Source organism: Haemaphysalis longicornis, unplaced genomic scaffold, assembly GCF_048455015.1.
Source record: "Haemaphysalis longicornis isolate Haplotype H1 unplaced genomic scaffold, Haemaphysalis longicornis Haplotype H1 scaffold_4, whole genome shotgun sequence".
Taxonomy (NCBI): Eukaryota; Metazoa; Arthropoda; class Arachnida; order Ixodida; family Ixodidae; genus Haemaphysalis; species Haemaphysalis longicornis.
This window is the reverse complement of record NW_027526361.1, coordinates 85,171,252-85,189,150: the sequence shown is the minus strand read 5'-3', so window position 1 is coordinate 85,189,150 and position 17,899 is coordinate 85,171,252. Positions and strand designations below refer to the sequence as shown.

At 46.4% G+C, this 17,899-nt stretch overlaps 1 protein-coding gene across 1 annotated transcript in view; it reads left to right on the top strand.

Moving 5' to 3' along the window:
* LOC144180419 (uncharacterized) overlaps window positions 1–17,594 on the top strand; it is a 63,717-nt gene extending 46,123 nt beyond the window's left edge. Inside the window, exon 2 of the mRNA XM_077708762.1 lies at window positions 17,458–17,594. The gene's annotated coding sequence lies outside the window, so the exon portion shown is untranslated. The remainder of the gene's footprint in view (window positions 1–17,457) is intronic.
* Window positions 17,595–17,899: the final 305 nt, after the last annotated feature.

Genomic DNA, 17,899 nt, shown 5'->3' with positions numbered 1-17,899 from the left:
ATAGGTGCAAAAATGAACAATCAAGGAACATATATTGTTGTGAACCCGTGTGTATAAAGTAACCTGCAAAATATTCCGCCAATTTGCGCGCGGCAGTGTATGTCAAAGGGAATTGCAATCTGTATCTTTCGTGCACGTATTCGAAACTGGTGTCGTTCATGCAGATATTTAAATGGCTTCCTTTTACTGTCGACCATTTTCTTGCTTTGTGTTTACATGCACGATGGGAAATAAATTCTACAGGCAGGATTCAACATCCCAGGCCACCTGCGCTGCCTCGGATGCGCGCGCATCGACGAGGCATGATTGCCCACATCCTGGCCTGGCCTCTTGCTCTCGGCCTCTGGAGTGACAAATGCAAAAATGTCGGCCTTCACAGATGCGAAGGATTACCGTTGGCATTAAAATTGAGTAATGCATCGGTTATTAAACGTATAAATTGCCGCGGGAGATAATTGGACAATTGCACAAGGTGCTATGGCCCACCATCGAGAACGACGAGAACGACGAACCGTCGCTTTCTCCAAAATATGAGGAGAAAGGGGCGAGCGGCGGAGACCCTTCCCGATGCTGTCATTAATCGACCCCGCAGACGATGATGATAGTGGGGCACGAGTGAAAGATATCTACGTATTTTACAACACCCTCCCCCGCGCAAGAAATGAATGGGTATGGTTCGTGGCCAAGAAATTCTTCAGTCCATGGAGATATAATTTCAGGTTCTAGTGAGCCAAAAGAGTTCTACACATGTCGGCTTCCGCATTCAGCGATGGTAACAATGCCTTGGCTTTCGCGAACTGCGAACCAAGCTACTGCAGCCACTACATGGTCTTTTGAGGAGAGTAGTTTAACTTTCTTTGCTTGGCCGGGTCGAAGGTATTTCTTTGTTTCCACAAGTGATCATTTTCCCCTGTAGCGGCCGGATGCACATGGGCCCTATTTGAGTTGCGGTTCTGCCCAAGCGCACGGTTCGGTTTTTGTGCTCGGTGCTTTGAGTAGGGGTTCACTGTGCGTCTTGTCGTAAGAAGGTGAAGGTGCTTCCTGCGTTTTCACAAAGTCAGCTGGCGACGGTGATTTTTTAAAACTGTGGCAAATGATGAGCACAACCAGCTCTGAGGTCCTCTGTCATTTAACGATTTTTTTTTGCAATTCCCTCTTCCTTTCGCATGTGCTGCATTCCCAGCGCCTTTCGTTCGAACATTGGAGGGTAAAGCACGTCGGGACATAACAGATGTATCCTTTTGTTTCCGACAAAGTGAAAAGCGGCTCTATAATTGGTCAGCTGAAGCGCTGTTTCCCCTTTACAGGAATACTTCTGAAGTATCTTTTGAGTGAGGTCATCAATGCCAAAATCATTCAAGGTTTTCTTTGTTTGCGATTGTCCAGTACTGATACAAATCAATGCTTTTCGCTTCAAAGATGTAGCGGTAGCCGTCTCTTCCTCGCGTTCAGTTTCTTCGGGAGAATTCACAGGACTGTTGGCTTTTATTGGGGTAATATCTTGAAAATCCAGTTTCCTTGTACGTCGGCATTCATCGTTTCCAGCTCCATGAGTGTGATTTGCATTTGAGGTTTTGTTATTTTCCGAATACCTGGTCTGATTCTCCCGCGTTCCTTATGTTCTGCCCGAATTCGGTCTTTGATAAACGCCATTAGGTTTTCTCGAGCTTTCTTCGTTCAACTATTTTAAGCACAAGCTTGGATTCTGCCACACAAACTAGGTCGTCAAAGTTGAATGCATTTTCAAACTCGGCCTTCAGATTATGAATGTCTACAGAATCTTCCACTTCTCGGTTAATCTTGTGTAGTTCGTCATGCGGCTCTGTCGACTTAGTAGCCAGCTCATTCAACTCACTTATTGAGGGTCGTGTCAATGGGAAGAGCTCTCCAACTTGGCCGATGATTGTCGTGATTTGTAGTCGGACGATGCGCCGCCTTTAGAGAATGGCCTCCATGGTCCGGTACAGAGTCGATTGTAAGAGCAAGCGACCACGCTCAGAGCGCAGAAGTGGGCGTCGTCTTAGCGTCGGTATTGTCTACTCACGAACATCTCGCGCTGTGTCGGGAATATATCTCTTACGGCTGGGTTCATTAAGTCTTCTTCTTTTTAGACTGCCCCGCTGTTCCCCGAATCGGCTCCTTCCATGTGCGGCTTCATTCTCGATACCATCCGGTGAGTAAGTGCTCGAAAAGAAGCAAACTCCCCTCATTGTGGCTCACCTCTGGAGGTCCCCCCTCCCGGGTTTACCCGCCGCGGTGGCTCAGTGGCTAAGGCGTTGCGCTGCTGAGCACGAGGTCGCGGGTTACATTCCCGGCCGCGGCGGCCGCTTTTCTGATGGAGGCGAAAAGCAAAAACGCCCGTGTGTGCGAGATTTCGGCGCACGTTAAAGATAACCAGGTGGTCGAAATTAATCCAGAGCCCTCCACTACGGCGCGCCTCATCGCCTGCGTTGCGTCGGCGCGTTAAACCCTACAATCAATCAAATCAATCAATCTCCCGGGTTTTCGCACCTAAATATGTGGAGAAAGGGACGAGCCGTGGAGACCCCTCCTGATGCTCCCTTTAATCAAACCCGCTTCCGATGATGATAGGGGGGCACGAAGGATATTTACTTATTTCACAACAGGGGTGGTGGGGTGCAGCCCGCGAGAGCTCGATCATCACTGCCTTGCGCATATTGTAAATAGATCGCCCATCATCCTGAACTATCCTTCGTCTCATTGTCTCGGCCGCCACGTAATATTTTTGGTGGAGTATGCGGGCTCATCCGCCTCCTGTTTCCAGCTTCTGAACGTCTGGGCGAGGGCGAAGCGGAAGCTGGTACGTGGCCCGCGCTGGGCAGCCCCAGCCCGCAGCCAACAGAACTCGACCACGTCCGCCGCCCCTTGTCCCTAGCCGTGACCACTCCGTCAAGAGCAGCAGTGACCAGCCGAGACGAGATGTGACCAACAGAAGATGCCGTGACCACAGGCCTGTCATCCGACGTGGGACCGAACTGCCGCAGACGTTTTGTCACTGTCTTGACGTCTCTGTCACGGGAACAGACTCAACGACTTCATCATTATCGATTGCGGCAAGTGATTCTTCACTGTATATTTTATATCAGATTGCTCATCCACATCGCAGTCCAAATCTTGTTTTGGAATCGACCGGTATGGTCGCTCTCGACCGGGGGTTAGGTGAAAGAACGTAATTGCAAAATTCTCCAAGGCGCTATGGCTCACCACAGACAACGACGAGGACGACGAAGGGGTGGCGGGGTGCAGCCTGCGCGAGCTCGATCACGGCTGCCGTGGACATATTGTAAATAGATCGCCCACCATCCTGAACCATCGTTCGTGTCATTTTCTGTGCCGCCATGTAAAATTTTAATATACGGTAGACGGATACCTATGCATACCTATTCACGTAAGTCAGCGTAAATGCATGTGTCCCTTGTGCGCTTCCTCTTGGAGTACGAGGTCATCCCGATGGACTAGGTACTTCTCTCGCTTCAATTGTTTGCTGATTTTTTCTTGAACTGCGAACCTCTTCATCCACCTTTCCACCTCTCCGTCCAGTCTCATCGGCGCCGTGGCCCACAGAGTTTGTCCTTTCATGCGTTGTCTTTTTTTCGCATAAACATTGGACCAATAGCCGGCGCCCGTTGCCACTGAGCGTTTGTTCTTCCGTCAACACTTCGGACCTCACGGGCAAGGCATTGTTTGAAGTAGCGTTTCTTGTTTGGGGAGGGAAGAAGTGAAGGAGGCAGGGTATGTTTGCGCCTGCTTCGCCTTGATCCTCGAAGTACGGCAAGAGCAAAGAATGGGTCACGGCGTCTCGAAGATTGCTTTTCCATTGCACTTCGCTGAAGTCCTGATCTGATGCAAAGAAAATTGTCCACTCGAAGGCGTGGGGCCTTGCTGTGCCTGCGGACACGACAAGAAATAAATGAGGGAATAGACACTCCCTTCAAAACACATATCCGGCTTCGCTTGATCCAGCCACTTTTTATGCCTTTGCTGTTCCTGGCCCGTCGATGCATATTCATCGTGAAACTTTGTGCGGAACTAATGGGGACAAAAAGAGATGCACATAGGCAGGCGCTGGTGACAACTGATTTTGTTTAATTAAAAACACAGGCTTTAACCCTTCCGCCCCTGGCGTCTTATATTTAGGACATCATCCAAAAAGCTTCTCGCGATTTGATAACAAAACCAAAACACCCAGTCTTCTGGGAAATAGTTCTTCAGGGATGCATGTATCGATAGATATCACAATCGTTCGTTTTGTGCTACAGCTGAACGTATATAAAGACGAAGGCATTTCTGTGCAGACCAAAATGACGTCCGGGTGACCCTAAAGACCGAAGTCCTAGGTTGATGACATGGCTATAAATATTAAAATACTTGCCCTACCAGACACTTTTTGAATGCGGACTCACTGCTTTCCAAAACTTGGAAAAACAAGTAAAATGTTTTTCAGTTGTAAATCTAAATTTTAATTTCCTAATCACTTAATTAGGTGTCATGCTTGTATATCGCTATGTTTTCGATAGAAAAAAAATCAGGGCTTAGAGGGTAATGCCTTACAGCACTGTGCACCACATAACAAGAAACCAATTATGATGCATACACCGTCACGTGATAATGCTCCGGTATTCTCTCTAAATTTCTCTATTTAACAAGGCTAAGTATGGCTGACTTACGCAAGCGAAAGTGACTGTAAACGTAGTACACCGCAGAGCACATTAAGTAAGGGAGCGGGAGAGCGCAGTCACGCCAGAAAGGAAACAAACAACGATATCCACCGTCGCCATCAACTCTGAGGATACACGGTGGTGGGAACGAGTAGCCGCTCAACGTGCGGGAGACAAATCGAAGCCGTTTAAAGGCGTTAGGTGGCAGCGGATCGCGAAGAAAGCCGTCTTAGCTGCCGGAGGACGAAGTCCTTAGAAAACACGGTGCACAAGCACAGCGTCTCAGTCGTTCAATTGGAAATGAGCGCTTTCAAACCCCTGAATAAGAGCTTAAAGGTGTACCCGGAATGCCAACGGACCATGCGCTAACTAGTTACGATAACGTTACCACTAGTGTCACTGAATAAATTAGTGACAGTGGTTACCTCCATGTTCATAGTCGGTGGCTTCAGTGTGGATGGGTCGGGACAGAAAAGCAGTGTTTTGCGCTTGTTTAGTGGAACATTTCACTTGCCATGCAACACCGGTATGGCCAAACCGATGACCCAGTGGCGTGGGTGAGTTACTTTGAAATTACACTCAAACCTCGTTATAGCGAGGTTGAGAGAGAGAGAGAAATAATTATTTATTGGAGAGTTTAGCTCCAACCCAAACAGGAGCTGGCTACTCCAGGCATTGGAGTATACAAAAGGTACAATACTTGCCCCAAGGAACCACAAGGGGTTAGATTAAGTACATTGAGACAGCAGCGGTCCTTACAGCAGTGGAATGAAGTTAAAAAAAAAAAGAGAACTATACACATCTATATACAGACGACATCCACGACGCGACGCAGATAGTTTCACCAATATACATAACATCCTTGTGTGTTTCCACACCCATTTCAGAGCGTTTCAGAGGAAAGTGCACTTATTTAAGTGTTCACACATCTTCGTCATTTGAAAAAAATCCCTTAAGGCAAGGAAGGCTTTCGTTTGGTTGCGTACATTGTCCCACGGACCCAACAGTTTCGGCAAGGATAGGGGTGTCCGAGATAGCAGGTTAAGCTTATCACTTAGTTTTTTCCGATCGGTCGCATATAGAGGGCACTCAAGCAGGACATGATGTACATCTTCAGTTTGGTGTCCACAAGCACAGCAGGTGTCATCAGCGAATTGAATACGGTAAAGAAATTTCTTGGTGTAGGCCACGTCAAGGCGAAGGCGATGTATTAACGTGTCGACGGAACGACCCAGGTGAGACGCACACGGGTATGTAAGGTACGGGTCCACTTGGTATAACAGCGATGAACGATATTTATCGGTCAACCTGGTTTCCAAAGTAATGTGTGTCCTTAGTTTTTTCAAATAATTTTTAACATCACCTCTGGTAAAAGGCACGGCGCTACACGTGGAATTTGAATGAGCGGTTGCTGCTAATCGGTCAGCTCGTGCATTTCCTCTTATTCCAATGTGCCCGGGAATCCACTGAAATGTTATTTTCTGAGTTTTTCCTATTTCAGTTGCAATCACATCACAGATGTGTCTTGCCAAGATATTGTGATGACTGTAAGCCGCAATTGGATTTAGGGCTTGAAGAGCCGCTTTTGAATCCGTGAGAACTGCCCATTTAGTCGGTGAAGTCATTGTAGCGATAAATTTGACTGCAAGATATATTGCGTAAAGCTCTGAAGCCGTCGACGATGTAGGGTGCGAGAGCTTGACCCCCTGATCGATGTGAAGACTCGGTATTGTGAAAGCTGACGATGACGAGGTGGTTGTCGACGATCCATCGGTATATATATGCACATAATCAGCATAACGGTCATGCATGTAATTGAGCGTCATCTGCCGTGCTGCCACTGTAGATATACATTGTTTTTTGGGCATCCCGGGGATATCAGCTTTGGTGTCAATGCAGGGAACAGTCCATGGAGGCGACCCAGTGCTGTGTTGGCATTGAGATACAGCGGGCAGGGCCATGACATCACCAAAGATGGCCTGATGAATCTTTGACGCTGAACGCTGTTGAAGATGGGAAACCAAAGGGTGCGAGTCATGCTGCGTAGTCAGGCGCAGGTAATGGCGGCGCACCTCCTGCACGCGCAAAGCATTTACGGGTGGCTCTCTTGCTTCCGCGAGAACCATGGTTCCCGACGTTGGCCTGGGCACTCCGAGGCAGAGACGGAGGCCTCTGGTAACCAATGCTTGCAGTCGCTGCTCTTGACGATTTGACAGGCCATGCAGAACAGGTATAGAATAGGCAACGGCCTGACGGACAAGTGCAGCATGCAGTCGAAGCATAGCATCGGACGAACAACCCCATCGGGTGCCTGTCAGGTAACGCAAAACGTGGACTACACGTGATGCCCTTTCCTGCAGATAATCCATATGTCGGCACCATGTGAGTGATGTGTCAATGTATATCCCAAGAAACTTGTGACATTTTTCTCGAGGTATTTCCTGACCACCCATGGTGAGCCGTAATCCACGCAACTTCTTTCGCGTGAAAGCAAGCACGCCGGATTTCGTTGCAGAGACATCCATTCCTCGCGCACGTAGAAACTTCTCAATGAAGAGGAGCGGCAATTATTTCTTTGTACCCATTATTTCGTCATATCAATTATAACAGTTAACGGCAATTTATGGTCAGTTTCGTGCACAACTATAAGCATAGAAAAAACGAAAACACTTTCGGGCCCACTGTGCAATACGCGATCATGCACGCGATGGAATTGGAATAGAAGACAAATATTTTGCGGACTGAATGTGCCCACTGCCCATTTTATTTCCCGCTAGACATAGGTGGAAGGAGGTCCGTGGTGCTGCTTTGTTTCTGACATCGCCAGCGAAAGACTTAATTTTCTGCGGTGGGCACCGCGTAGATGCCGTTTTCAGTGCTGCCATGGACGCAGAAGATACAATGTAGAAGGTCATCCGCATCGAGAGACTACGAGAACGTTGGCGCGTCGAACGCCTGTGCACGGTAGACCACGGAGTCTTCATCGTCGCTTGCGACGGTTTGTCTAGTGACATCTGCGACAATAGCATCATAGGTCGGGTCTTCCTTAATGGACGAGTCGGCATGGGCTTCTAGCGAGCCATCCTCGTCTTGAGCGAGGAGGCATCCTGAGCAAACAGCAAGGCTCGCTCGGCTGCGCGTGGCCGCAAGGTCGACGCGAGAATTTTAAAACGGCCACGCCGAACGAGTGCTCAACTCCGCAGAATATTTCACGCACCATGGTCAGGATTCTGGGGGGTGGGGAGACTAAGCTAGTTCGTTATATCCATTGACAAATCAATTTCATTTCGTTAAAACAAGGTTTCAAATGCATGGCTCTCTACGGAGATTTCAAGATAATTTTATTTACTTTGTTATACCGATTATTTTGTTATTCCAGTTACGTTATAACGAGGTTTGAGTGTACCTAGAAAAGTGTCGGCAGTTGCTAGAATGTCTATAAGTGTATATTATAGCAACAAAAAGACATCATCACCTTCCTTACACAACGTGACAGTGCCTTTCAGCTCCGCTGGTCGTTGTCATTCGCAGGGAGGAATGGCGTAGAATGTTTTTTTGGCAATGGCTTTATTTCTTCTGTTTATAATACTCTAACTTACACAAAACTAATGTTTTACCTGAATAATCCTCCATTTATCTCTTTTTTACTCGTTTTTTCGGGTATCGACGTAAATGCTTCCGAATCGTGAGTGTTTTCTTTGCGAGCAAGGTTGTGCTCTGCACTTCACGGATTTCTGTGGCAACCACTCTGGTTTATCATTTTAATATTTCAGACATCTACGTGCAGCCGACGAACTTCTAGCAGGGCATGTTTAGTTTGAAAAATATTCTGTGCCCATTTGAGTGAACCACGATCAAAAAGTGTCCGTCTAAAAATATGAAGGGAAAAATGCTGGTGTTTTACTGCCGACTCCTGGCCTTTCTTGTGGCTTAGTGCTCATTAGCCTCGGGAGGGCAGAGCGCTTTCAGATAGGTGGCGAGGCAGTAGAAGTGGTGAGCGGATATATATACTTTGGCCAAGCAGTGACGCCGGATCAAAACCATGAGGCAGAGATAATTAGAAGGATAAGAATGGGGTGGAGTGCACTCGTAGGCATTCTCAGATAATGAATGGCGGCTTACCATTGTCCCTGAAGAAGAAAGTGTATGACAGCTGCATCTTACTGGTACTCACCTGCGGGGCAGAAAATCGGAGGCTCACTAAAAGGGTTCAACTTAATTTGAGGACGACTCAGGGAGCAATGGAACAGGAAGATGACAGGTGTGTCATTAAGGGACAAGAAGGGAGTGGAGTGGGTCAGGTAACAAACGCGTGTTAAGGATATAATATTAGAAATTTAGAAGTAGAAATGGACGTGGGCAGGGCATGTGATGCGAAGGCAAGATAACCGTTGGTCATTAAGGGTGACAGAGTGGAACCCTAGAGAAAGCAAGCGTCGCAAGGGGGCGGCAGAACGTTAGATGGGCAGATGAGATCAAGAAGTTTGAGGGTTTAAATAGGTGGAAGTTAGCAAAGAACCTACATAATTGGAGATACATGGGAGAGCCCTATGCCCTGCAGTGGGCGTAGATAGGATGATGATGATGACGTTGGCGGCCGCTACTGTGTTTGGATGAGGAGACGGCAATGGGGTCGAAACCGAGCGAGCGGCGACCGAAAGAAAACGGGAAACGAAATTGGCGAAACCGTGAGGGGGAGTGCAGTATGCTTAGCCCGATCGAGAAGCTCGTCGGAGCGTCTGACGAAAATGTGAGGGGGAGGGCGGCATGCACTGATATGTCGCCCTCTCTCTCACTGCCGCGCCCTTACACTTTCACCATTCTTCGCCACCCAGGAGCGCCCTCCCCTTCACCTTTTCGCCAGACGCTCCACCTCTGTTTGTGGCTCATGGGAGCCATGTGACATTTGCGCGGGAGGTTCATACACGATTTTCAACAACACGCTGGCCGGCAGCGGCGACGCGCTGCGAGATAACGGCAAAATAGCGAGCGCCGCCGTGCTTCCGCTGATCCTGCAATCACTTGTGATACGCACCAGATATACGCTGTCACTGAGAAGACTGCAGTTCGAGCTGCGCAGAAATTTCGCATTATAGACTATAGTAATCGTCATGCCGTTACCTGGATTTTATTGGCCCTTTAGAAAAGTATCTCTCAAACTGGTCAGCGAACGAATCATTGTTTGAGTTTGTACTTATTTGCAGCAGCGAGCAAATATAGAGCTTCGTGTTGCTGATTCCACCTCTCAAGCGAAATGTTGTTATGTTCATTCTACGTATTGAATAATGTGATAAGCAGCGGCGTGTCTTTGTATTCTGTTCTTTCTTTCCTCAAAAATTCCCGATTGTTTGTTTAGCATTTTATTTTTACGTGCCTTTGTTATTGTTGATTATTGGGCGCATAACAGGTGCCTCGTACGTTCTATTAGTAGAGAGAAGAATGATATACAAAAGGCTGGTTCCGGAGAGGGGCATGGGCGTTCGGAAATTTTAAATTGCGCTATAATTTTTCTGCGGCTGGGTGATGTAAAAAATAAATTGTTAGTTGTGGCGGCCAGAAATACGAATATCTGTGACATAAAAACAGTATATATTGTAGTAAAATAAAGCTATCTCAGACAATGTAAACCTTACAAGCCAACATTTTCTGGAAAATATTTCTGTCGCATCCGTCTTTGCACCTGCACTGCTTTATCTTTGTTTTGCGTTAAGGGAACGCAAGCACAGTGCATATATAGATAACGATGCCCGTGTAAAATATTACCGGTAATATATCAAAATAGAGAAAGATATCATGAATTTTTATCGGTCAAGAATAATTCGTGTATCTTAGATTACCTGAATTATAAAAAAGTTTATTACGGCAAATAGTGTAAATTCCTTCGTCAAGAACAATTTCGTGGTTGTGGCCTAGTTTCAGCGTGTTCTTAGTATAAGCCACGAGCGTTAATTAATTTGACCAGATAGCCGTAGGAGTCTGTTAAGCCAAGCCCAAGGGGATGCACCACATTGTCAGGGAGGAGGAGAGAAGGGGTATTGGGATATACGGTTAAAAATAAAACCAATATCTCCCAGGTGGACAGCGCATTGATCTGAACTGGGGTATATTAATTATTTAGATGAGACGCTCAGGCTTTATGGTGGTTTATGAAAGGGAGTAAATACTCAGCTGACAATAAAGTAGATACAGGTATAGAAGAATTTCTTTTATTATATTTTTCTGAGACGGACCTCTTATAAACGTCTACCCAGGCGCCTAACTTTCACGGAGCTATTTTTGCAGTAAGTGTCAGTTAAGGATGTAATTCTCGCTGCAAGCTACGCTCCTCGTTTCTGAGGTTATTAACTTGTATTCATGTTCCCCGAAACTGTCGTGGGTTGGTCCTAGGTGGGCTGTTCGTTTTCTGTGCTTTGCGTTAATTAGAAGAGGAACGGAAATGGTCTCTTTATTTTTCCAGGAATTCGTGAAAGTGTCCACTGTAGCGCCTCTCTTTACCCAGCGGTGCTTCTTTTACTAGGCGTGTTTTTAGAAGCTTCAATTCCAGGCAATTTAAAAACGACTGCTATTTCTTCGACTGCCGTGACTTATTCATTATGTCGGGAGTGGGTTGCCTTAAATTGAGAGGGGGAACTGTGGGACGCTGCAATTAAGGCCCAGGCAGGCCCGACGCACGTCTGACAGCGAAGCGGACTGACAGCGCGATCGCAGAAGAGAACTGCTACAGCTTAGCCGAACCTTTTGCTTTAGTGAGAGCAGGCATTCACTCCCATTCTTATAAATAAATTTATAACTTCGGTTGCATATCAGACGGAAAGCCGTAGCACCAATAAAAGAAGGAACGTTGAAAAGTGTAGAAGGATGCGACACTGCGGCCCGATTTTCTATGAAACCGAACGATACAAGTTTAAAGGGGCCATGAAGACAAAATACAAGTTGGGTTTATTACAAAGACTGCTTAGTCCCGATAACAATGATACCAATATCATTGCAATCTTCGAACAAATAACGGAGATATTAAAGAAAACGTGTGAAGCAGTCGCGACCCCCTAGCCAATTTCCCGCAACTTTTCTATGACGTCACGGAACCTTGTTTGTGCGATTGGCGGCCGCCTAACTGACCTGTCGCGACGACACATGACTGGACGTCTGTAATGGGGCCTCTAGTTCCATTTGACCGCATCACTTGAATGCTAAAGGGCAGTTAACGCACTGAAAATTATGTTTTATTGTTGGCCCGTATGACGTCATTCTTGCTCATAACACGTCACTGTGGCGCAAAATTTGAAAGTTTTTAAATACTTTTTGCTTTTTTTTTCGTTAAAAAACATCTTTTGTGGCTGTAATGGAGCTGAGTGAGATACTGAATCCTAGTTCTTTCAAATTAAACGAAGTTGTATTTTCTCTTCATGGATCCTTTAAAAGCTGGGGTGCTATTCCAGGAGGCCCGAGATTGTGCCGAACTCTGGAGGCAATGCCTCAAGCTACGTCCACGTAACATGTTGATAACATTTAAATTTCTTGTTTTAAATTTCTTGTAAAAAGCCACGAGGCACGCACTCCCGTGCCCTCGGTATTTGTTTTAGTGATAAAGCCACTGCGCGAACACCGTGCCAAGCGCCTCGCGCCGGAGACGCCGGGTGGTCACCGCGAGGCACTCGCTCACGTGCACTCGGGGTTTTCTGTCTACGCCAGGCGGGTTTGCGTCGGCTTAAACAGCTCTTCTGTTTAAATGTGTGACGTGAATGGGAAATGAATAGTGATAATTATGTCAGGGCACAGTCAAATCTACAGTTGTGCTATTACAGCCAATAAAAAAGACGTAAAGAAATGGTAAGATGAAACGTTCGGCAGCTTAACAGTAATGCCTTCGCATTAACTGCATCAATATGGTTACTTGGGTGTCTTCGTGATTTCTTTTTCAATTCTTTGTGGCAGATTTTGAGGGTATCAATCATTTACATTAGCCATATTACAACTTTGGATATGTTAACTTGATTCCTCAAACAGTTATTTTGGAACTATGACGTCAAGTTTTTTCTGCGGGGTACTGACTTAACAATGTTTGCGCAGTAATCGTCCTCAAAATGACTACGAAATGGGTCATACATATTTGATCGAGGTTTTCCACAGTAAATGTTTGCCATTTCCAAGAAAATAATAAAAACTTTATTCGAATGAAACGCGGTGACGAGCAGAAAATTGTAAAGTTTCAAAAGCACCCTTCATAAAAGTCTACAAAAGCAACATATTTCCTTAAACTGAAGCTCACGTGTCAAATTTGTCCCCTTCGCGGGTATAGCACTATCACCGGGGTAAACCGGGTCCATAAAGACTGCAGCCATTGTTCAACCCTTTCTTAAGTTTTAAGATTAAAAAGAGCTCCGCTCCTTAACCTTTTTACATCAGCTTGAATTTCTTGTGTTTTTTGATAACCTGACAACAAAGGCAGCCCAGCACAAAGGAAGGAAACAACAGCGCGAACTAATAAGCTCTAGCTTAGGAGGGAAAACGAACCAGCAGGAGAAAATAAAGAGCAAAGCGACCTTGTCGGAAGGCAGCCTTGGGAAGGCGATAAAAGATTATCGAATTAGCGCTGGTGGTAAGGCCTTACGCGCAAGGGCCAGACACCAAGACTCGGTTCGCTATACGTTGACAGATAGGAAGGAGTGACAACAAGGGGGCGAGGAAAGTATGAACATGGTAAAGATAATGCAACAAAACAGCACCGACAGTTTAGGGCGAAATCCCTTGCTTATGTCAGCAAAATCAACCCTTGTTATCCGGGGTCGTTACTTTTGCCGTTGCGCACTTGGGTTTTTTTATTCTCCAGCAAATCCGTCTTTTATGGGCTACTGTTTGTTCTTCAGGTGTTGTGTTCATTTCCCTACTAGAAAAGTTAACTGCAACGCCTACATAAATGTTGATCTTCCTGAAAACAGAGGCTCGCACGTGCCCCAGGGAAATTTTCTACGCAAACAAACAACAACTCACTTGTTATGTTTATTCTGGTTTAACTTAGGATGACAAAGGACCTATTGTGTTGCGCAGCGTGCTTTCAGACCTGCGTTATTTACTGTCATGCTCGTCGCTGCTGCAGAAACAAGGCCGCCTTTTCAGGGATGCCACGTTTTGGCATTTGTATTCGTAAATATTCCTTTACTGCGTGCCATGATTTTATTTTGGCGTATGCGGGTATGTGTGTGTTCGAAAGTTTGGTGCGTGTGCTTGTGTTCAGGCACGTGTGTGCGATCTGGTGAGCGTGCGCGGTAAGCAGTTCAGTTCTCCTGTTCGTATGCGTGTGCCGGTGCGCGCACACATGCGTGCACACGCACACGCACACGCACATGCACACCCACATGCACGCATGGTCTCAGGAGAACCTAACTGCTTAATGCGCACGAGAATTTAACTCTTTTGGAGAACTGAATTGCTGCAACACTTTCAGGACTTCGTGGTGCCCGAAAGCATTGCAGCGGCGAGGCCCGCTCTTAGGAGAAGTAGTTTGGACTACCTATTATTGAAACCCCCCGCAAGTTTATGGTGATGTTTAGGCAGTGTATCCGCAATCGTTGAACGCCTTGGAGGCACCTGTTTTTTTCGCCACCCCAACTCCTCTCTGCCCATTTGGCCGAAGCCTCCTCCATTACGAAATTCATTTCCGCCTCTTTTTAAAGCACACATAGTTCGATACTAACATTTCTCTTTGTCCAGGAACGTGCAATATTGTAAGCTACTCTTCAAAGCCACCCTTATCTTATTAGGTATCCGATTATGCTGTTAGCATAGCAGCTCGTTTCTCCCCGTTGAATGTTCCCGGTGTCGTTTTTGCTGTACAAAAAAGACAAACTCCTCCTAGTAGAAGTGCAATAAGTTTCAAGCGAGGAAAATGTGTGTCGTCTGCCGATTTTGTATCATTTGTTTTGCATATTGCTTTAGCTGGACGAAAATAATGTTGCTTTCTACATTATTAGTGCCCTTGCCCAGTAGCAAGGTACAACAGGTCCGAGACGCGCAGTCCCCGATCACACATTACATCGGGGGAAATACGTGGAGTTCACCTGTAGAGAAGGTGCAAGTAGGGCATCACCCACCTGTCTTGTCTATGGCACCGACGCTTATTCTACGCCATGTCTCGTTTTTCGTTATTATCACACCTCAATTTATTTTTCTCTTCGATAGTTTCTCCTTAGTGTATATATCTCGGTTCTCACACGCCAATGTGCACGTGGGTGCAGGAACAGGCACACACTCACGCGCACGGAGGAACAGGTAGATGCACTCGCATGCAAGCGCAGGCACGCAGGCACGAGCGCATGCAAACACAAACAAGATATAAAATAACGACGGGTGAACTTCACATATCCGTAAAGGATTGAGGCCATGCAAGAAAGTTATCTAAGAATTAAATTGTGCGCGGTAATTCCACCTTAAATGCGGTCGTAACAGCTACAGCGGACACAATTGACTAAAAGTACGGCGCCTGGTTATGTCATCGTCATTTTCCTATTGAATAAACCATGTTATAAAAACACACACCCCACGCACGCCGCGGGGAGAATGTAACATACGATAACGATGTTAGCAAAAAAAAAAAAGGTAGCGTCAACATCCCCCTCGCGAGGGGCACGATCAAATGCAGAGCAGTTCTGGGGGCGCACGACGTTAAGTAGTTTGCGTTACGTTAATGTTGTTGCACTTGTGGCAACTGCTGACGAAAGAGCGCTCGTCAGCAGTAATTTGAATGAGTCAAGGATATAAGGCGCGTCCGTAGGCTCCCAATCTGTGTCGGCTTTGTGGCGCAGTGGGTTAAGCACCATGTACGTTGCGTTCCGCCCGCAGGGTCGAGGGATCGAAACCTGGCGCCGGATGGTACTTTTTTTTATATATAGTAGGGAGGGGTGCGGTGCGGACTGCGGACGCCAACGCGGGTGAAATCGTGAGTTACTGAAATGCTCTGCATTTAAAATATTTCGGAAGAGAAATCCCGTTCACCGGTAACAGGGGAGAAACAACGCCGCCAATTGTATGAGCGCCGTGTGTGCCTTAGCGGGACACAGAGCATGAAATATGCGGATCGGAGCTTTCCCGAGAATAAAATTGAGACAGGCCGCGCATTCAAAATTGAACGAAACTGCCTGAGACGTGCCGAAGACAACGCCGAAGGGGTGACTCGAGAAACCAAACTATGTGCACAGGCGCGATCCACGGCAAAGCCCGCTTTCTCATTGGGTATTCCGCTCGACCACCCTGCCCTCCTTTTTCTGTGTGAGGGCCTCGGGCGCGCTATCGCAGGCACGTGCGCGCCTTTGCTGTCAGCTCGCGTATGCGTCGCTGAGAACGGATGAAAACTATGCAAGCCTGGGAGGTTGCGGGATTCGGGATTCGAACAGGAGAAACGCTCTTATATTCCGCGCATATTCCCCTCCTCTTTCTTTTCCCCGTTTGTGTTTGCTGTGAGACCTCCACCGACGTTAGATGAGAGTACGTGGTTGGTATTTTCGAGTCTCACGGCTATGATGGCGTGTGACCTATCGCCCGTTCCTGTTTTCGTGATGGCACTGGGTCGAGGGGCGATACCGCGGAAGAACGCGTGAGGGTCTTTCGTGGGTGCGGTAGGGATTTCTCCTGTATGTTTGCCATTTACGCTCGAGGTATTGGCGTTCTGGGTGATTTTGACGCCTGGTGAAAGCAAAAAAAAAAAAAAGCCACGTTCCCGATACACTTAAAGAAAATGCTGCTTTTATTGTTCTTTCAGTGCCTTAGCTTGGGACTCAGATGTCTGCTGCGCGGAATAAGAAGCAAAAAGTACGGCAGCAGCTCGTTTTTTTTATTTTTTTAACCGTAATATTTGATCTATCATCTATTTTCAACGCACGTGCGGATGGGGAAGACCAGATAGCGCAGTGTCCATGTTTTATCTTAAGCTAGAAGGAATATAGCCGTGCTGTTACGAGGGCCAGTCAGCTGTCACTCCCTCTTTAAAGACGATTGCCGCTCTTGGGCTACCTAAACCTCAAAAATTATTCTGTCGGTCTGTCTAACTGGGGTAGTGGCGGTTTCATTTGTTTCGAAGGCGAAAGCAGTAAGTGCAGCATTCTGCGAAAAACCGCTGCTGTTATTGCTCTTGTTCGGTAAAAAAAAAAATGGCTGCAACTGTAGAGAGTTAGAAATAAAACGTGGAGTCTGCTAGCATTTGAACCCAGACATCCAAAGAAGAAGCCCGGCATGGTACCACTGGGTTATCTCCGTTTTTTTATTGCCAGACTTCGACATTGTCATAAAAAAAAGACACACATACAAAACAAGACAACACGACATAACGGGATGCCATCATACCATCACCCGGATCTCCAGGTGCGCGTTGTCGTTAAAATTGTTTCAGTGCAGTAGTTTCCAAGCAGTGACAGAGTCTTGGAGTTTCATGCCTTGAACATAAATCAGCACACTCTCACGGAGTAGCGCTGATGTGGATGCTCGGCCACAACTGTGCTATCGCGCACATTGTCAGCGGTAGAGCAAAAGTAGTTGTCGTTTTTGCTCCTTTTTTATTCGTGGTGCATACTCTTTTGGGGGATTCACCAAGAATCGCCAGTTTTAATTCTCATGGCCCCGCTTAGTAAGCCTACAAACATATTTACAAATTGGAAACGTAAACGTTGTAGTATACTTCGTGCTACGTGACACTTGAAGTAAACTTTCGGAAACATTAGTCATGTTGCCACAATGTTGTTGGCAAAGGCCTTTCAATGACAATTTGTGCATTTCTTTTTTTCTGCAGTCTGTGCCTGCCCGCTGCCTTCTTTTGCTCCCGCTACCGAAGAGAGGCCAATGAAGCTCAGAGGAGACTTTCTTTCTAGCGCACACTGCTGGCAAAAGTGGAAACAAAGTAAATTAAAACTGTAAAAATAAAGCAGTTGAGAAGTAGTTATATAACATCTCTTTGTTATCATTCATTTAGTTATTATGAATCGTTACGAAAACCTTTTCGTTGAGCAAAGCTGTCACCCAGGAGTGCAGTGGCGTATAAATACTTTAGGGGCAAGCTGTGAGTTCCCATAGTCAGCACAAAAAGAGACCAGCAACTGAGGAAATCTTTCTTTATATACATTCAATTATTCATCCAGTATAACAGCGAAATGTCTAATTTAGGAGAGCAAGAATACTTATGTGGTATTCTTGCTTGTGGTAACCTTCATGCCCTTTCCTCGGACCTAAGATTT